At 44.2% G+C, this 21,767-nt stretch overlaps 1 long non-coding RNA gene across 1 annotated transcript in view; it reads left to right on the top strand.

Annotated features, from left to right (window-relative positions):
- The window catches only part of LOC140847279 (uncharacterized), a 33,062-nt gene extending 21,816 nt beyond the window's left edge, over positions 1-11,246 (top strand). Inside the window, exons 2-3 of the long non-coding RNA XR_012127118.1 lie at positions 7,251-7,353; positions 7,717-11,246. This is a non-coding gene — a long non-coding RNA (uncharacterized lncRNA). The remainder of the gene's footprint in view (positions 1-7,250; positions 7,354-7,716) is intronic.
- The last annotated feature ends 10,521 nt before the right edge of the window (positions 11,247-21,767 follow it).

Here is a 21,767-nt window from a genome sequence, read left to right as displayed (position 1 = left end):
GCAGGCTTTAGATTCGTGGTTGCCAAAGGTTCAAGGTTAGCTTCTTTAGTATCTTACTGTCTAACTTAACTCACTTATTGAGCTATTTTAAACACTGTCTGGTCATTCTTTATTTTTTCTCCCTTCTTATTCCTCCTCCTCCGTTCTTTATATGTTGGTTGTTTTATTCTGTGTTCTTTTGTGCTTCCTTTAACTGCTTTTGTGGGTAGTTGATTTTATTTTTTGCCTTTAGTTAGTATTTGGTTGGTCTGCTTTCTTTACTGTGATTTTATTTTCTCTGGTGACACCTATTTAGTCTTAGAAGTGGTCCCATCTAGAGCAGTCCCTCTAAAATACCCTGTAGAGGTGGTTTGTGGGAGGCAAATTCCCTCAACTTTTGCTTGTCTGGGAATTGTTTAGTCCCTCCTTCATATTTAAATGATAGTCATGCTGGATACAGTATTCTTGGTTCAAGGCCCTTCTCTTTCATTGCATTAAATATATCGTGCCATTCTCTTCTGGCCTGTATTGTTTCTCTTGAGAAGTCTGATGATAGCCTGATGGGTTTTCCTTTGTAGGTGACCTTTTTCCTCTCTCTCACTGCCTTTAAAACTCTGTCCTTGTCCTTGATCTTTGCCATTTTAATTATTATGTGTCTTGGTGTTGTCCTCTTTGGGTCCTTCCTGTTGGGAGTTCTGTACACTTCCATGGTCTGGTCGATTATTTCCTCCCGCAGTTTGGGGAAGTTTTCAGCAATTATTTCTTCAAATACTCTTTCTATCCCTTTCTCTCTCTCTTCTTCTTCTGGTACCCCTATAATGTGGATATTGTTCCTTTTGGATTGGTCACACAGTTCTCTTAATATTGTTTCATTCCTGGAGATCCTTTTTCTCTCTCTGTGTCAGCTTCTATGCGTTCCTGTTCTCTGGTTTCTATTCCATCAATGGCCTCTTGCATATTATCCATTCTGTTTACAAATCCTTCCAGAGATTGTTTCATTTCTGTAATCTCCCTCCGGACTTCATCCCTTAGCTCTTGCATATTTCTCTGCAGCTCCATCAGCATGGTTATGAGCTTTATTTTTAATTCTTTTTCAGGAAGACTGGTTAGGTCTATCTCCTTCTCAGGGTTTGCCTCTGTGATCTTGGTCTGTCTCAATTTCTTCTGCCTTTTCATGGTGATAGATATATTTGTGGGGAGCTGGCGCATGTGTTGGGTAAGAAAAAGTCCCTTCTTGACAGTTTATGGCCTTCCTCTCCTGGGAGAACAGCAGCCTCTAGGAGCTTGTGCTGGGTGGCTGCGTGCAGACAAGGCTTCTGAATTTGCCCAGCCACTATGGAGTTTATTTAGTTCTGCAGTTGCTGTGGGCGTGGCCTGCCTCAGGCTGCTGCTCCAATATGGCGGAGCCATGTTGGAGGGGGAACAGGCGGGAGGCTGTTTACCATGGTGAGGGGCCTCCAAGCTGTGCTGTGGGGGTTCAGGTGCCCAGAGTTCCCCGGGATTCGCAGCTGCTGGGCTAGCTGTCCCAGGGCACTTCTGTCCAGCTGTGGGGTCCCTGTCCCTTTAAGACTTTCAAAAAGCACTCGCTTTTCTTTGTCCCAGGGGTGCTGGCTGCAGGGACACGCTCACAGGTCTTACTGTCCTGTTTCCCTAGTTTCCAGCACCCCACACACACACTGTGTGTCTGCACTCCGGTGCGGATGGCTGGGGCTGGGTGTTCAGCAGTCCTGGGCTCCCTCCCTGCTCCAACTCCTCTCCTCCCACCGGGAGCTGGGGTGAAGGGTGCTTGGGTCCCGCCGGGCTTGGGCTTGTATCTTACCCCCTTCGTGAGGTGCTGGGTTCTCGCAGGTGTGGATGTGGTCTGGCTGTTGTCCTGTGTCTTCTGGTCTCTCTTTTAGGATTAGTTGTATTTGTTGTATTTTCAAAAATATATATGGTTTTGGGAGGAGATTTCCACTGCTCTACTCATGCCGCCATCTTGGTTCTCTTCAAGATAATAACTTTTTATTTAAAAAATTGGGTAGAAGCATCAGATTATTTATTTTGCTTCATGAAAAATTGAATGTGGATAGCAAATTTCTTCTGTCCTATGTGAGGTTCATGGATGGTCTTTTGCCCTATTTTTGAAATACTAGAGAAAAGATAAACTGTGTCCATTTAAAAAGTGGTCATATTTTCAGTAGAGCTTGGAATATTTATGAGACCTCTTTGGAACATCACATTCAGTGAAGCTGAAAACTGAGGTATATAAGCCAAGTTATTATTCATTATGTTATACTCCAGGCATTTATAGTTCCATTGCCCCCCAAGATACTGCAATGGCTTCTGAGGTGTACACTGCTCCCTTAGGTAGGATTTCTCTCTGAGAGATAGAATTTCCAAGAGAAGGCATGCAGGGCAGACCTCAGAAATTCTCTGGAATTTCCTCCCCTGTAATCTAATTACTGTCCGGGAATGGCTCACTTACAGGTGGAAGGAGACTGGTGGTGGTGTGATGCACCCCACAAAGTGAGGGTTTCCCATGTATGATGTCCTAGGTTGTTGGTGGTTCTCAGAAGTTCGTGCCAAATATTCAAAGACTAGAATTTCTGGCCCTGTGCACAAAGCTCTTCCCAAACGGTTTGACCATCAGATTCATTTTCTCAAACATGTGATGTAAGAACAATGTTCCTTCAAACATACTTTGGGAAACACTTTTCTAGATGATAATGAACTTAAAGTGCTTAAAAGTGCTTAAAAGAAAAATGTTGTGACCCAAGAAATAAAGACACTTCTCTACAAATTTATTTTTTCTTTTTCACTTAATACACCTTGGTCAATTCTTCATTTCAATGGATATGGAAGTCATTCATTCTTTTCAATGACTGCGCATTTTCAAATTCCCCCCCCACTAGATAATGCTGTACAAAACATTGTGTGTATTATATATTAAAGCATCCTTTAAATTTGAATAGACTTTGGCCCTTCATTGTTCTCATAGGGACACTGAGTCCTGGAGAGTGAGCGGGTGTAGCCCCAGGAACAGAATAGCACACTCATTAAGGGAAATGACTGGAGGCAGACTGCCTAGCTTCACGTTGGAGCCTGACCTCTTAGAGGGTGTGTGACCTTGGGCCATTATTTAACCTCTCTACCCTTGATTTCCTCATGTGTAAAATGGGGGAAAGCAATAGTACCTATCTCATTGGACTGTTATACAGATTAAATGACATGTTGTTTAGTGCTTGGCATCAAATAAGAGCTTAGTAAAATACATTATGATGTCTGGACCATGTTCCCCCGGCCAGAGCCCGCTGACTCAAGGAGGCAGCTTTCTCCAGTCTCAGGTGGTTCTTCACCTTGCCTACGTCTGCAGACTCACAGAGGGCTGTCAGTCATGTCTCTCTAACACTTGCTTCACTTTGCCTTGCACTTGAGTTAGTTGCTGGCTTGTCTGTCTTCTCAAAAGCTGGGATCTCACTGAGGGTTACCAGGGGGTGGCTTGACATCATCTCTCCCCAGCACACAGCCTGGCAAAGACTAAGCCTTCAGAAGAGCTTTCAGGGGAATAGATATCTTTGATTCCCAGAATTTCTGATTTACAATCAATGACGTGTAGGTTGTCTAACCCAACTGCCCACCCAATTCCAGGGATTTCACTTTAGACCATCAAGCAGATCCTCTTACAGTAGTGAGAAACACATTATTGCTCAGAGAAGCCCATTCTATTTTTTTAAAAGCTCTATTTTGAGAAATTTCTTGTTATAGTCAATAGGATTAACTTTCCCCCATTTGCTTCAAGTTTTGGTTGGAGACTGCAGAAACATGCAGGGACAGGGCTGGTAAATAAGAATTGTTTGGGGTTTATGGCTGAGGTGACAAAACAGTAAAAAGGATGACAGAGTACACAGTATAACTTTAATAAGCTTTACTCAACCAGTCAGAAACTAGCTCTCAGACATGTCTATACATTTCTGCCTCCAGTGTTTACTGGGGACATCTTTATAAGGTTGTTATTTACAAATCCAGACAGGAGTTTATAGAGGGCTTGAAGACAGAAGTTTATAGAGAGCTTGATGTATTTGTGTGCATGGTAATCTTCTTAAAGTTCTTTTCTGCTCTACAACTTTGGGGAGTGGAGTTGTTCAAGTTCTGAGGGTGTTTTTGAAAGCCCCAGTAGGAAAGGAATTGGACCTTCATTTCTCAGGACAGTTTTTCTGCCTTCTGGAAGGGACGCTAGCATCTTAGGATACATGCCTCCCAGACACTGAACTCTCTGGAGTTTAGCCAGAACATTAGCCTTCATGGATTAATTTGGAATTCTCTCAAATAGTCATCCCTAAAGACCTACTTTATGCAAGAACTGCCCTTAAAACAATCACAACTGGGTAGAGGGTGGACAGACAGGTTGGTGCAAATTCTAATTCCAGCCAGAACATTCTTAGAGCCTTCCCGTGGCCACGAAGTCTGCAGTGGGTTGAGGCTTTGCAGAAAACATCAGAGAACTGTTCTCCTAACTGCGTCTAGAGCACGTGCGTGAGGCTTGGGCAGCCATGGTTTAAGTGCAAGGACACTATAACAGAGAGATGTCCATTTCTGCTAACTCAATTTTTTACTGAAAAGTAAAGGCTCTAAGATGCCCCAGCTGAAAATGGAAAACTAACAAAGCAGGCACACTCCTCTCCAACTGTCTAGAGTCTCCCAGGTTCCCATCCTGCCTTCATTTCAATCAGATCTTCCTACCTCTGAGAAGTAGGAAAGAGGAAGGTCATGATTTCCACTGTATAAATGAAGAAACTGAGGCTCAGATTTGATGACATGCCAAGGTCACAGTTGGGGCCTGGTGGCTCCTGCAGTCTGGCTCTGTCCCCACCCCCCACGGTTGTTACTAGGCCTTCTGACTGACAATCCACAATAATGCGGTCAGCCTCAGTCCAGCGAGACATCCAGTGGGGGATGTGAACAGTTAGGTGGCAAATGTGACTTTTATGTGGAAGGTGTCTCAATACAAAAATGTTTTTCTAAAAGGAGACAAAGACTAGGGGCTCAGACTGTCTCTGGGATAGTGATCTTTTGTCAGTTTATTAAATTCAGATTTATTGCTGACTCCCTGGCCAAAAACATAGTTGTTAGCAGTCTATAACATGGAGCAGAAATATGAGTTCTCAGTGAATCTGAGAAAAAAAATAAAGAGATCTTAATGACCTGTCACTTGGAATAAATCTTAGTAGTCACATAAACGGGGATGACAGGAATTTATATTGTTCCTCCTCACTTGAATGACTAATGTGGTCAGAGTGGGGAACCACAGAAATTATTTCTCTTAACAAGCCAGCACCTGTTTGTAGACTTTTAGAACTGCTTTGATGAAGTTGAGGAGTATCATCTTGATATCCTTCATGCTCTTGGTGGGCAGGAACCTTCCCACACAACTAGAGGCAGAGGTGGCATTTCAGTCGCATTCTGAGAAGCTGATCTTGGCTGCTTCCAGGGGCCCTGGAAGTTCTGAGTGGGAGAAGTACCCCCAAGGGGCTAGAGAGAACCAGAGAAGAGACATGGACAGTTGCCAGGCAGGGGCACCCAAAATGGATCAGAGGTTTTTGGAGGGGTGAGGGTGGGAATGTACAGCTGACCCATACCCAATCCGACCCCATGCTGGGACTCTGGATTCTGCAGCACCAGGATTACTAGGTTAGAGCTAGAAGCATCTCCAGAGACCATTAGTTCCAGACTTCCATTTCTCAGATGAGAAGGCTGAGGTTTACAGGGTGGAAATAACAAGTCAAAGTTACCGGGCAAGAGAGTGTCAGATGCAGAATGAGAGCTCAGATTTCCAGACCCTGGGGCATCATGTAGCCTCTGATAGTGTGACTTCACTTTATTTGAGCCTTCATGCCACTGATATCTAATAGATGTTCCATGTTCAGTGCTGGGAATGTAGTCCCCAGCCCCCACCAAATCCCACTAACATGCTCCCCATGAAAATCATTACTGACCCTCCAAATCCCTCTCCTTTTACAGCATGTTACCATGTACACCATAGTTTCACATTATTCTCATCTAAGTCTCACAACCACACCCAAAAGGCAGGCAGGATGGCTACTTTTGCTTATGTTGTACAGACAAAGATGAACTGAGGTTCATAAATTAAGGTTCACAAGGTTATGCCTCCGTGATCTCAAAGGAGGAAGAGTCTGAGGAATCAGTGAACTGCTGAGTGTATTGTACTGAAGTGCTGTTCATAGGCTAGTCAACAACATTGCTGGGTGTCATTAAGAATACAGAGAACCCGGCTCTGACCTGGTGCCCTGAGACTGGCAGTCCACTGGGGGAAAAAAGAGGCCATTGAACCCCTGGGCTCTTCTGCGGCTGGGGCTGCCCTAGCCTCCCAGAGGCCACTAGTCCCTGGCTCTGGTTAATTAAACTAAAGCCAGTTTTCTCTAAAAACAGTTAATCTAAAATGCAATCTTTCAAAAGGGCTTCTGTATCCAATTTGGGTGCACTGTTCTTTGTTACCACTGAAAAAAAATTTAGCTATTTGAAAACCTGTTCATCCTAGAGCACTTCTGGCTAAATTTTATGATTCTATTCATTTATCAAATTTGCAGTATTTTATGGAGATGGCATTTCTTATCTATGCAGGTCTCTTTCCTTTTGAGAGATATAAAACTACCCTTTCCTCAAAATGATATGTCTCTAGCAATAAATACTTGCATTAAAAACTTGAATTCCAGTTAATTGTTATGCATAGACACACATGATCCTGTCCTTGTAATTATAGATGACATGTACCTATGTACCAATGTTGAATATTTTTTATGTTGTGCCTCTTAATCAGCTATTAATTTATGAGCTAAAATATGATTCTACATCCCAGAATGAATTGCTGCGGGTTTGATTTACTTTGATCTGAGAATGGGCATTAGTGGCCATCTAAGTAACACAGGGGGAGCAGAGGTGGACACCATCAGAAGCCGGAGGGGAAGGGGTCTTTGAATTTTGGCAAATGCTGCACTTGTGAAAGAGTTGACAGGAATTCTAGGGACCTGGCATTGGAGCCCATCTAGATCTCAGAAGACTTTAAAAATGATGGCCTCAGTAGTCATTTCTTATATTGATTATTCCACCAGTTAGCACATAATTATGGAGCATCCACTGGGCTTGATTCTGGGGATAAAACTGTGGACATGAATACACATGCTCTCTGGTCTTATATAGCCTGCTGTTTAGTGAGGGAGACATAGCGTTAAGTCACAATCACACATTTGTGTTACTCTCCTGTTTCTTAATAGAATCCTGATATTTGAGGTGGCAATGTGCCCAACTGAGAAACTACATTTCCCAGTCTCCCTTGCAGCTGAGTGCAGCCATGTGACCTGTTCTGGCCACTAAAATGTAAGTAGAGATCTGTTGGGTATTGCAGGAAAATATTGCTTTCTGAAGTAGGTGTTGCCCCCTCCATTTTGTAATTGCCCCCCCTTTCCTCCTAGAAAATGAGCATGATGCTAGAAGTGAATAGCTATCTTGCAACTATGAGGTTGCCATACAGATTGTTAAGTGAGAGGAAAAAAAGGCCTCTTCTCTTTGGTTAAACACACAGTAACTGCACCTCTCTTATATGCTGTCCCTACTGATAACTCTCTGCATGGGTGGTGAGCCTGGAAAGGGTGATCCCAGTAGTGATCAAGTGCCAAGACTTCAGAATTATGTCTGCAAGGGCTGGCCTGATAACTAAGGTCTAGTCTTCTCTGTTTTGAGGGTTCCCTCAAGGTGGACACTGTGCTGATGTGGGCTCTTCCCATCTACCATCTGACAGCACCGGCAAGTGGAGGGAACTGCATCGTCATGCCATCTTCACAAGCCTGTCAATTATGTGCAGGACATGGGACAGTGTGGGTGGAATCTGTAAAACCAGCTATCAAAGGTTAGTTCTTTTAATACCAGGCGGCCTTAAGTTAGAGGTAGCAAGGCAGGAAACACATATGATGAAAGCCTAGGGAAGAGGTAGACTTTAAACTGGCCCCTAAAGGACAGTGCTGACTGAGATGGATACAGAGCTGGGGGCCAACGCAGCAAGGCCAGGCCACAGGAGAGGCTGAGGAGCAGCATATTAAAGAGCTAGGCCAGGACCCAAGTACTTTCATATGTTGAAGAATAGATTGGAAACCAGATCATTTCTCAGTGTAAATGACCAGTGACAGGGTATATAGAGCATATGGAGTACGTGTGCGTGCGTGTGTGCGCGCGTGTGTGTGTGTGTGTTCATGTTGAGGCTGATGTGGGGGAAAGGGAGGCACTAGGTGGAGTTTTCTCCAACATTCAACTAAGCTGAAGGGGTATGGAGGCTAGATGAATTTTTTTGAAGCAGTATTTCCAAGGCCTAGGACCCAGAGTAGAACTTACTCTGTGGCACAGGCTTAGAAGAAATCCAGGCCCAGAACAGCCTCCCCCTTCCTTCCCAGAGCTGCCCACCCACTATTGACATGCACAAACTGGGAGTTCTTTCCACAAGGCATGGCAGGGCCATGGAGAGACTGCTCCCTGGTAATGAGACAATTAGCTCCTTGCATTCTTCCTGCAGGAACAAATCTGGGCCCCCATGGCATCTGTCCCCTCCTGTTCCTCCAGCTGGCCTCCTTGCCACGTGCACACCCTGCAGGAACCAGGCCCCGGCTGCCTGCCTCTCCCCTGCCCACTTGTGCTTCCAGGAGGTGTTCAGGGGAGGCTGGAGGAGCAGGGAAGGAACCAGAGGCTTGCAGGGGGCGGAGTGATTGATGACAGGGCCACGTGCCCCTGAACTCCTTGTCAGAGTTCTCCTACAGGGTTGGCAGCCCCTTCTTGAAAGCTGCTCTGTAGCTGAGGCGGCATATGGACTGTTGACAGAGCAGCTGCTGGGGAAGAAGACGCTGAAAGGAAGCCTCGAGGGATAAACAGAGAAATCCATGTCAACACGTGGCACCCAAGGCGCCCCGCTCGGCACTCCAGCTCCCGACTCGCATCTCCTTCCAGGCAGGGAAAGTGGTTTGGGGCTGCTGAGCTAGAGCTTAAGCTCTTAAAATAATGATCCTGCTCATCTTCATCATCATCACATTTGTTAAGGTCTTAATATGTGCCAGCCAGTTCTGCAAACTACTTTAGGTGCCTTATTCTGTTTATTCCAAACAGTTCTCTGAGGGAGAGCTCTTACTGATTCTGTTTTATAGTGAAAAAAACCAGAGCCAGTGAGCTTAAGGATATCCTGCTGGTGACACAGTGAGTAAGTGGCCTAGGTCTAACTCCAAAACCTTTACTCCAAAGCCTTATTGTAGTTTCCTCTCATGAGCATTCGAGTGCCCGACCACTGGACTGATATTGATTACTAAGACGCACTGTGGTGTAATTTACAAAGCAACAAGGCATTCATTCCTTCATTGGGCCTCCAGAGCCTAGGGGCAGGTTACAGTCACCTCTGCACTCCAAGCCTCCAGGATGGTCTGGCAGGGAGGCATGCAGTGAATTCGGTGAATAATGCATGAATGAATCAATCACCCCTGCCAGGAGCTGCTTCCACATCCATTCTGCAGGTGGGAAAACGGGCTCTTCACGGAGCCTTGCCTAAGAGCTCATAATAAATGTGCCAGAGAGACTTGACCTCTCATCTTCAGACTACGGGTCCAGACCTCTCCCTGCCCTGGAGTGTATCAAGTTAAGTGGGGAGAGGTGAGTGAGAACATAAAGCCACGAGTGTGGTTTATTTCAGAGTCAGTTGCCTGTATCTTAATAAATCCCTGGTCTAGAGAGCTTGGAGAATATTGTTCCAAGAGCATCTAGCCTGAGCAAAGAATGTTAATTTTTTTTCTTGTTGTCAGAGCCTTGTCTACAGCCTGATCCCTGGAGAGCTCTGGGTCAGTCTCTGCTCCTCAGGTCTGTCAAATAACATTTTCCCCAGGTAGATCAGTCACACCAGTTGGGAATCTGGACCAAGAATCTAGACATTGAGACAGAAGCCAAGAGCCCACTCATCACACTGAAAGCTGATACCCGACAGAGATTCAATCCCCTCTTGAGGCTGGGAACTTGGAGAGAAATGGACTGGACAGATTTTCTCAGGCTCCAGAGGGAAAAGTTCCCAAGTAGAAAAGACAGCACCATAAACCACATGAATGACACCACTAGAGAGCTCCATTTCAGGGTGTGGCAAATCAGGGCCTGGCTGACGGCAGTCTCTTGCTTCCAGAACGTGATTCTAGAAGGCTCTTTAGGTGCATGTCACACAGGAGTATTGCAATCATAAACTTATTATGCTATTTGGAACAGGGAAAAGAATATATGGAAACTGTTTGCTTCCTTTCAAGTTAAGATGGCCTGTGAGTCTGAAGGAAGTCAAGTTCCTAAGGATGGGCCTTTGCTGAGCAGAGTACTTGGGTAAGTATGCAAAGTGGATTAGCCAAGAGAAAGCTAAATTGCTAATGCTTTGTGGGGTTGATCTCAAGAATTTCTGAGTCCTGCAGAATCCTTGGGCATGAGGACAAGAAAGGAAGCTTGCCATGTCTGGACTGCAAATTTAAAGGTCCACTGAGACCACAGGCACTTTGTCTTCAGCTCACCTCTAGCTTGTGAGGCACAGAGTACCCTGAATGGGTTCTTGCAGGTAGAGAGAGAGGAACCAGCCTCCCGGGCCCTTCTGATTTACCACCTCCACCTTTCTATCCTCCCTCCAACTCCTCCCTCCCCACCTGCCTTTGATACTCCCTCACCTCACCTCTGGGCATTGGCTTATGCTATGCCTGCCGTGCGCATCCTTCATTTCTGCCCTCTGAACTTCTGTTTCTACTTGGAAGTCCAGCTCAAGTCACACTCTTTGGACTCCTCCTGGTTGTTTTCTGCTCGAGATTCCCACAGCACTTTGCACATCCTTCTACTTCTCACATTCTAGCGCCTGTTTTTGCTTTATGACTGCTTCTCACACCAGGCAGAGAAGGGAGTAGCCAGCCCTGTTCCCTTTTGGAATTCCAAGGATCCCGGAGATTTTGGTGCTTGCTTGCTGATCCCTTTTGAATGAACAAGGCATAACATCTAACCTGTTGGCAACCTCGGGCTGATTTCCTTTTGTATTATTCACTCGGTATAAATTCCCAAGGGCGTTTTGAGAGGCCAGCAGGGAGCAACTTGGAGGCCTTGAGGTGAGGGGCTCCTGGCATTTTGCCCACCCTGAATTTCTGTCCAGCAGAAATGTGTATCCAGAGAAAATGCCTTTGCAGGCCAAGCCTGGGCCCCAGGGGAGAGGAGGGCTGCGTGGCTACAGTAGGTCTCAGCCCCAAAGGCCTCCATGGGGTCTTCTGAAACCATGATGGCTCTTTCCTCAGTCTTCCCAAGTCAGACCTGAGGAATCTGTGCCCATCAATTTGGGCTTCCTAGTCATTCCACTCACCAGCCCTGTGCCTGGGGCAAGTCACCCAGCCTCAGGTTCCTTCACTGGTGGGTAACAATGCTGCAGACTTCATAGGATGGCGCAAGGATGAAATGAGATGTTATTTATTTATCCACTTACATATTTATCACTTGTTATTGCCATATAACTAACATAGAATGAAATGCCTAAATCTTAACTGCAAGCTTGCTAATTTTTAACCATATGCATATACTCAGGTAACTACCACCCAGATCAAGATGCAGAGCTAAATGAGACTTTAAGGGCTGACACAAGCTTATAAACTGTAAAGTGCTGAAGAAAATGTTGCTTTTGAATATTACCAGGAGGTGGAGCCTCTTTCCCATCAAATTCCTCTCCTTTACAACTTCTAGGTTTTTAGAAATAATTAGCATGAGTTGCAACCATCCTTGCAAGTTGTTGTGGGTGCCAGGACCGCCATATCCCCACTCTGCAGGGGGGCACGGAGACCAAGACCAACAGTGGCCGACCCCTGCGGCCCCAGAACCACTGCTCTGCATGTAGCTCCTGTTCCTGCTTCCTCGGGCACTCGGACGGCCTCACAAAATTGGGCCAGTGATAACACAGCTCGTGTGTAGTTTCAACTCAAAACAGCTTGATTCCAAAGATATGCCCTGTAGGTCAGGCCCTGGGCAGAAAAGGAGAGAAAGAGCTTCCTACTCTGGGCCCTCCCAGGAGGCCTACAGACTGCAGGACTGTGAACGTGAACATGGATGTCCAGGAAAAGTGAGGCCCATAGAGGCACAGGTGCTGACTGTCCCTGTACTCTCCCTGGGCCACTCTTCTGAGGTTCTCATACTCTCCCTGCAGTGTCCACCACTCCTCTGTTTAGCCAGCTCTCTGCTTTATCTGCTGTGTGTCTCCACCTGGCTGCTCCACGGCCCCTCAAACTTGGTGTGTCCCTAAAAAACCCATCTTCTTCCTGAACCTGGCTTCTTCCTCCTCCATTCTGGCATCACTTGCCCCAGTCATCCAATCAAAGCCACGTCTGATGATCCATTTTACTCTTGCCATGTCCTTTCTTCCTGTCCTTCTCTACTATCACCTCTGCCATTACCCCTGGAAACCCTCACTCTGCTGGGAAACTCCTACCTGGTTCTCTGCCAAAGCTGGGGTCTACTGCCCCCTTCCTTGCCAAATCTTACCCAACCTTCAAAACTGAGAAACATGCCTCTGCCTCCGGAAGTACTCCCCGAGTTGTTCAGTTACATGTCAGTGACCACCTCTGCCCGCTGACCCCTGCCACCCTTTATTTGCACCTCTCTCAGGGCCCCTGGACACTTCCTATCTCCTCTCACTCATTTACCTCCCCATCTGCTGGTACCTAGCACAGTGTCTGGCCCTTGGTATTGGTGAATGAATGGCCAAATGCTGCGTTATTGACTAGACAGCATAAGTAAAGGCAAAGCCATAGAGCTATTAATCATACTTTCAGAGACCTGAGCCATTTTATAAAGGGCAGGATATGCTAATTCAAGTGGGGACTTTGAGAGTCTTTCTTCATCTCCTCCATGCCTGACCCCTGAACCTAGCAGAAAAGGGTGCCTAATGCCTCACAGTCCTCAGTGCATGAAAATGCTGAATCTAGAGAAACTTTGTCATAATTACCCACTTACTTGAAAGTACAAACTATGTAATTTGCCTTTAAGTGATCTTAAATTAATATAAATAATGAAGTATGCTCAGTATACTCAAGTACTGGTACATCCAATTGAACACAATTAAAAATAAGATGGATTTATTAGTATTGTGACTATTATTGATTAAAATGGTAATGATAAATAAGGAGAAATGTTAAGTACAACAGGGAATTGGTAATATTTCTTCAAAGTAATCATTTTGCTGTGACTATCCAATTATTAGTACATTTAATGTGTTATTCAGTGCAATTAATTACCCACTTTGCTTCTGGGAAGGCACTAGGAAAAAAATTGCTTTCTGCCTGGAGTGGTGGTTGCTCAGGAAAGAGACAGGGAAAAGCCACTGCTTGCTGGGGCCTCAGTGACAAGACCGCGTGCCATGGAGATGTGGCTCCCAGCTAGAAGCTGTGCATGCCCTTGGTGAAGGGGAGATGTGCCAGAGCCCAGGAGCTGAGTCTCATGGTCAGGAGCTTTTGTAGCTGTGGCGTGGGATGGTGAACAGGCTGGGGAGTGGAATCTAGAAACCTGGCTTGTGTCTTGTCTGGGACACCTAGCTCTGAGGCCTGTGTTTACCTGCAGCACTTCCCAGGGGCTCATTTTTCTCATCTGTGGAATGGGTGTTATACAGCCTGTCTGTAAAGGTCTGTATGTGAAGGGGATTTGTTGGAGCAGATGTGTGTGGGCCACGGTGAGCGTTTGCTGAGACGCCCATGTCCTCTGCCAGGCTCAGCCTGACTTGTGGATTTGCTTCTGGTTCTTGTCATCCACCTCTGGGAGTCATCTCTTGCAGCCTGTTTAGATCCCCCATGCCTTAATGCAAGGTGATGAAAGGTCACACATTTGTCCTCCAGTTCACCTCCGTGGCACTTGACCCAGGGTTCATGAATGTCCTTTCTGGGAAGAACGTGGGTGGGTGAGATGATGTAACAACCATTGTTGGATACTTTTACCGAGTTTTCGCCTACTCAGTTTCTTATCCTGCTAAACAGAGTAGGTTTTATAAGTTTCATTTTAAAAATGAGGACTCTGGGGTCTAGAGAGGGAAAGTGACTTGCTCAAGGTGACAGAGCTAAGTGGTAGCTTGGAGACTTGAACTCAAATCCTCTGACACTAAGAACCATGCACCCTGCCTCTGTAGCTTTCCTTCATTCTTGCCACGTTTCCTTATCCCTGGAGTCCTCTGGCTCCCAACCCTCCCCAATGCCAAGGGTTCACTGTATTGTTTCATAAAGCTAATTGCTAGTTTTTACATAAAGGTTTTATTTTATGAGCTTCAAATTGCCCAAATTAGATTTTATTAAGCTCACATGTATGATTTTACTTGTTTTTATTAAAATTAAGTTCACTCATTTACCATTTGCAAGGGAGTTTGAAATTAGGATCACTTTGTATCCACGGAAACACAGGGAGACTCTTATATGTGATCAGACTTTTTACCCACAGAATAGGAAGAAAAGGCAGCTGGTAATTAGGTGCGTAATTCATAGGCAAGCTCCTGGAGCACAATGGGCCTGCTCTTCTGCTTTGTGGCTCAGTTTAGGACAGCTCTTTCCAGCATGGCTATATGGTGGGCAGAATGGAGGGGTGGAAGGAGCTGGTACCAGCCCCAGCTCTGCCCCTCACTTCAATCTGTGGCTTTGAGAGAGGCATGTCTCTTGTCTTGGGCCTCAGTTTCCCCAACTCTTAAATGGGGAGATTAAGGAAGTTAGGCAGAGAGAAAAGTCTTTATCCCTTGTCTCAGTTCTGACTATTGGTAGTGAGTGGCCATAATACTGTGATGGGAAAGATTTTAATCCCATCACTGAGTCATCAGAAAAATGCATCTTAATTAACTGACTCATTCAGTAACTACTAATTGAGTAACTAGTAAGTACCAGGAAGTCTTCTAGGCACTGGGGCTAGCTGAACACATCAGAAAAGGCTTCTTGCAATGTATAAACAGTGTATCTTACAATGTATGAAACAATGACAACAACAGAAACAGACAACTAAATTAAATTTTGAAAAATTATATGAAAGATAAATCAGAGAAAATGGTGCTACTTTAGTTTGAGGCATCAGCAAAAACACCAGTGAGGAGGTAGTATTTGAGCTAAGATCTGAATGACAGAAAGGTCCCGTCATGAGGAGACCTGGTTGCAGCAAATGTGCAGGTCACACGGTAGGCTGGAGGTTGGCACATTCAAGGAACAGAAACAAGGCCAGTGGGCAGGTAAGGTGGAGATGGGCTCAGAGTGGTAGACAGTAGCTAGATGGTGATTGATTAGTTATGTCTGCCACTCGCATGGGAGGAAGAGTGTTGCTAAAGTGTGCTTCCTCTTTGCAATTCCTGGACTAAGTGATGGTCTTAGCAACGATATTCCAGGATCCTGCTGGCAAGAGCCCCTTCCTGGCATAGGTTGTGGCTCCACTTGGGCGGATGGGGCAGTCATGTGAGGAGCAGGTGACATGAACTGGGCTTTGAAGGATGCTCATTTCTGTACCAAGGGCTGACATGTCCCTCTCCATGGCATCCAGTTTGGGTCTGCAATGTCTGGGATATAATATACTTCTTCAGCAATGTAAGCAAGATGTAGCCTGGTTTGGGTAAAGAGGCAGAGTACCGGGGGGCAAGTCCGAGCTCTGCTGTCATCCATCAGGTGACTTAGCCAGTGACTTCAGTTTCTGAACAGTTTCCTAATCTTTAAAATGGAATAGTAATAACATTTATCTCTTAGAGTTCTGTGGGAATTAAATAATAAGTTAGCACTTAAGGCTTTAGAGAAGGTGTTATCTGCATTTTAGTATTTGTAATTTGTATATTAGCTACTATACACTATAAAATAGTTTACTAGGATTAAAAATTGTTAAAATTATTAAGATGACTCCTGACATCCTTCAAGAGAATTTGATTTTTTTTCTTGAGTTCACATTGTTACAGCTTTATGGAAAGGACCTAGCAGTATGCATGATACAATGGCCTAAAAAAATGTTTGTTCCTTTTTGCCCAGGAATTCTTAGAATTTAATGAAAAGAAATAAGGGGACTTACAGCTTCTGGCTATGATCGGGTAGCCTGAGGCAGCTTAATTCTCCTGCTAAGAACTAGAAATGATCAACAAAATAACAAAACAAAAGTCATTCCTCTATATTCATTCAATGAAATAATACACAGCACTGGAAATCAATGAACTGTTGCAACAAGCAAAACAGGAGTGAATCTCACAAACATAATATTAGGCAAAAGGAACCAGATGTGAGATCTGCATAATTTTATATAAATTCAATATTCAAATATAAATTTATATATAGATGATATATAAAACTATTTATGATATAAATATACATAAGATATATAAGTATGAAATATGTAAGTAAATATATAAAATACACATTGTATGTTTTATATACATACAATGTATGTATATATACATACAATGTATTATGTATTTGAATTTATATAAAAGTTAACCCATTGGTGTGTTGAAGGTTAGGATAACGTGACCCTGGGGGCTGCTGTAGTGACTGAATGGGGGCCCAAGAGAAGCGGGGGTCTGGCAATGTTCTGTGTCTTGATTCAGGTGGTGCACCTATGGGCTATTTACTTTGTGAAAAGTCATTAAACTGTATACTTTTGATTTGTGCATTTTTCTATATGTATGGTTCACTTTGGTTTAAAATAAAGTTTACCTAAATAAAAAAAGAAGTATAGGGGCCTCAGGATAAAGATGTGTGATAAAAAGCTTATTGCTGCATAACATGTAACAGTGAAAAACAGAAATAATCAAATAGTCCCAAAATGGGAAATATTTAAATGTGGTAATGATGCTGTCTTTAAAATGATGCTTTCAAAGAATTTTTAACCATGTGGGAGAATTTTAATATTTATTATTTTATAATTTAATATTACAGTGTTAGTATGAAACTTGTGTGCAGAATCAGAGCCTGGTTTTTAACTGGGCCCTATAACTTATAAAGTTATATATAAAGATAACTTAGCCCTAGAGGCCCAGTGGGGGATGAAGCCCCTTCTGCTCCATACCTGCTGCTCCCATCTTCAAGGGAAGGTCAACAGATCCCTGTCTCTGGCCTTGCTTTCTTTGTTCTTGTCTCTAAAAGTGCCCTCATCCTTTAGCCACTCCCTTTAAATCCCCACATTTTGGGAACCCCACGCAGGGGCCCTGGGGGCCTCTCCCGGTCACTTGCCTTCCTCCCAGGGCACCTGCTAGCTGGTCTGGACAGAACAGCTCCCAAGGACTCCCAGCCAGCACTCTCCGGTTCTCAGTCGTGTAGATCAGTGGTGTGCGAAGAAGAGAAGCCTTTCCCTCCCTGCTCCCTTGTTTACAAAACTGCTCCTGCCCCCAGTGTTCTCAGAGCTGCATATTATTCCATAGAATTGTATTAGCAGCTGTCCGTGCCTCTCACCACTTTGCCACCCACCCTCCTGGGCCAGTCATACTGGGTTTAGGAGCTGCCCCTGACCTACACAAAAATTGAGGGGAGGCTTTGCCATCACCTCATGCAAGAGCCTAATTTTGTTCCCCTTCAAGCCTGCTTGCCTTCTCCCTTACAGATGGGAGTGGGGTGGGGTGATGCTTTCCACATTCTGTATGGTGAGTTTTTCTTACTTTTATAATCAGAAAAAAATACAAAATAGCAGTGTTTATGTCTATGAGCGCTCTAGATCAGTGCTTCTTGAACACTAATGAGCCATTCGACAGATCACCTGGGGAGCTTGTTCCACTGGGCTGTGATTCAGAAGGCTGGGGTGGGGCTGGGGGCTCTGCCTTGCGGACATGCTCCCAGTGGTATGTGGTCCACACCGCATTTCAAAGAGCCAAGCGACAGAGGAGAGGTAGAGAGTGGATGCAAACTGTGACCTGTCTCCTTGCTCTTCACCAGAACCAAGCCTGCCTGTTTCACAGGTCTTCACATTCTGCTGACTATTTAGTGTAATGATGATTAAGTGAGAAGTTTTCAAGAAGGTTGGAATCTTCGTATGTATCTGGGCTAATCAAAACACTTTGGATGTTAGTTCCTTAAGAGAACAGGAGTCTAGATTTGAGCATCCTTACTCTCCAAGCAGATGAAATCAGCTGAACTCACAGAAAGGGACTGAGTGAAGTAAGAGTCAAGAGGCCAGGAATTCAGCTTCAGCTGTGTCAGTGACTCAGTTTCCCTGAATGTAATTGATGAGGTTTAGTATAAATGGTTGGTAAAGACAATGATGTTCCTGATCCTGTGGGAGGGGGTTGTCATGGAGGTGGGGAGCACTTAGTCATTGAGTCTGCCCCTGGAGGGCAGCTTATACCATAAGGGGTATTTGAAGGTCAGAGCGGAAGGCAGCTGAGAGACCCAGACTATCCTGATTATGAGTTGCCACTAGCTTTCACTTTCTACTTCTATAACAAATAAACTCCTATTATGTCTTCTTGGAAAAATGAATAGGAAAACATTATAGCTACAATTGTGAACTATTTGCTTCATTATTTGAAATTGCAGAATCAAGCAGTGAGGGGGGAAAGGACCTTAAAGACCTTAGTTCCATCTGCTCATGTGGGCGGTGTGGTGAGAGAGGCTCCCAAGGTCACGGGGGTGAGAGCCTTTACGATGCACTGGAGAGCCTCCCAGTGCGATGCTTGTGCTTATCTGGCCTCCAGACAAACACTGCCAGGGACAGGGACGGACTTCCTGGCAGTCTTTCCACCACTAGGTGGATCTGATAGTTTAGGAATTCTTGCAGGTGAGTGGAAATCGGACTCCTGTGGCCTTCACCCACTGACCCCGGGGTCTAATGCAGGTGTTTTCAAACTGCCCAGATGACAAGTATCGCCTGGGAGGCTTATTTAAAATTCAACATAGGCTGTGACCTGCACAAAACAGATTCCCAGGTTCTTCCTGGAGATATTTGATTCAATAGGTCTGAGAGGGGGCTTGGGAATTTTTTAAACATAGCCATGCTTACTGCCTTCTGGCATATGAAATGAGTGAAGGAGGCATTTGGATACAAAGATTCATTGTTTTGGCTCAAGAAAAAAATCCATTACTGAAAGAGGCGGATACAGGCTGACAGCTTTATTTGATATTTACCAAAAGAGCTGGTGACTTTTTTTCACCTGAGATTAAATATGAGATGCATATCTATACATTTCTTGCAAATGTTTTAAAATGTCCCCATCCCTGAGACTGTGAGAAAGATGAGTGAGGCTGTTTTAAGGCAGATAAAACTGATCAAGGGATTGAGAATGAAAATATTAAAATACAAAAACCAACCCACTCCTATAGTTGTGATTAATAGTAGCAAAATTGATGTCAATGTCCAATATTTAGGATAGTGGATTAACTCTAATCTTAAATATGTTTCTCAAAACCTAGGAAGAACTACGAAGATACCCATGTGCTTCAATCCAATACCTTCCCCTCCTAGAATTTTAGAGTAGGTAAATCATTCAATAGAAGATAAAGGAGACTTATGCACAAAGATCTCATAGTAGCATTATTTATAACTTCAATAAAATTAGGAACAAATTCAATATCCAAAAATAGGGTATTAAATAAATGGAGATATAACCATGAATGAAATACTATACAGCTATTAAAATGATGAGTAAAATCTATATCTCAATATGCACATATGTTCATGACATTCGGTGTAGGTTAGCAGAATAAAAATTAGCTCCATTTATACTTTTTTGGTATATGGCTGAGTAATAGAAGGGAACATGGAAAAAGCACACCTTAGTAAAATAATTACTTGCTTAATAAATATATATATATTTAAATAGTGTCATTAATACAATGCCATGCCAATAAAGCCAGTGGAAAATTCCATTTAGAAGTAGAGGTCAGGTCTTTGATAAATATCCATTGAAACTAAGGAACCTAAGATCTTCAAAGTGCTGAAGGAGGGCCCTTACGGTCAGCTCAGCTAGTTCAACCTCCTAAGCAACGTAAGGACGTTCATTTTAGGAACCTTGACATAAGATACCCTGCACTCTTCTTGACTTCTGAAACTGATAAGCAACCTGAGAAGTTCTTCTCAGTTCCCGTCTACCATTGGGAGAGATCCAGCATAGGGGGTGGTGGGGAGAGGCAGATGCTCAAAAGCGCAACTAGGAAAGCCAGACTTCCAATCTCAAATTTTGTTTTTTTCAGACCAAAATTCTTTTGTTCTGAACAGATTGGCACCAACTTCTCAAAATTTGCATCGTAGAACAAAGATTCATGTCTGAGTAAAAACAATGAGAATGGCACAGCTTGTGTCCCAAAGGTTTCTCCTGCTCCCACAACCACCCGCTCAGATTCTCTATTTCTAGTCTGCTAGAGACGGAGAAGCCCACCAGATCAGATTCGGAGGAGTTTACTGAGGCGAGGGCCCCTGAAGGAAGGATGGGGCCCAGGGCAAGCAAGCTGATCTGGGGGCTTGAGCAGGGGCATGTCTCCTCATGTCTGGGTTAGGGACAATGCTTTTAGCAGACTGAGCAGATTAGAGCCAGGATATATGTGATAGTACTGGTTATTTTGGATTGAGCTGGACTTCTGTAGAAAGAGCACCTATTTTAGGGTCAGAAAGCTGGTATTCAGTCTTGGCTCTGCCTCTTATTAGTGATTAGATTTGGGTAATCACATTCCCTTTCCCGGTCTCTGTTTCCTTACTTGTGAAATGGGAAAATAATCCCTGTATCGCACACTCTCAGAGTTATTGTAAGGATCATTTAAGTGATAAATTGAAAATACTTGATAACTGTAAAATATTATGCATGCTAATTATTTTAATAGTTACTAATGGTAATACTGACACTTACATTCTAAATTTTATTCTGGGGTCTTAAGTATTGATTTCCACAGACTTGTAATTATTTACGGGGTGATTTATAGGTTGCAGTGTATTGAGGTTGTAGCGTTAGATTCTTTTTCCTTCTGCACTGGCGGGAGTGCCTGCACTGGGGATAAGCCAGGCAGTCAGAGCATCTGAGAGAGACACCTCCTGCCCTGAGAAAGCCTGACCAGACACCTTAGTCCTTGCGAATTCTAAATCCTTGAGTTACATATAAAGAGGAGTATGCAGGTCCAATGTATTACAGCTGATGGGAGAGCATTTTGAAGTCTGCTTCAAGAATGATGCATTGGAGGTGTCCAAGATGGCTCAGATGGGGACCTCATCACGTAGGACTGCTCATTGACCAGTGCCACTGACACAGATCCCCAAAGGGGATACAGGGTGACCGAGAAGGCGGGGCATCTTCCATAGGAGCCCTCTCTATACACTTCCTACCTTTCTTCCCTTTCCAGGTCTGAGTCCTAAGGCCAGGGACAAGAAACCCTGAGAGGTGTGAGTCTGCAATTCATTGCCTTCTCTTTCCCTTGAATCGCGTCCTCCAGCTATACAGTAATAGCCACGATGTGTAATGCATGTTTCAAGACATTCTTTATTACTCAAATGATACAATTCAATTCTTTTTGTAAGAGAGCTAAATGAGACAGATGTGATATATAAAAAGAGGAGAGCTCTCCTTTCCCTACTCTTCCCCACCCGCCAGGGGAAGTGTGCTGTAACCTCTTCTCCCTAATTGGTACATTCACACACATACGCATATTAATCACATACTGTTTTGCTGCTTCCTTTTTTCACTAGGTAATATATTTTGGAGATCTTCCTATCGCTCTGTCTCTAATGCACTCTGCTTTCTGAAGAATGGAGATTCCATAATCTACTTACCTATTTCCCTCCCTATAGTAGTAAATTCAGCTTTTAACTTT

Source organism: Manis javanica, chromosome 2 (assembly GCF_040802235.1).
Source record: "Manis javanica isolate MJ-LG chromosome 2, MJ_LKY, whole genome shotgun sequence".
NCBI classification, from domain to species: Eukaryota; Metazoa; Chordata; class Mammalia; order Pholidota; family Manidae; genus Manis; species Manis javanica.
The sequence above is the reverse complement of the archived record's forward strand: the minus strand, read 5'-3'. Positions and strand labels throughout refer to the sequence as shown.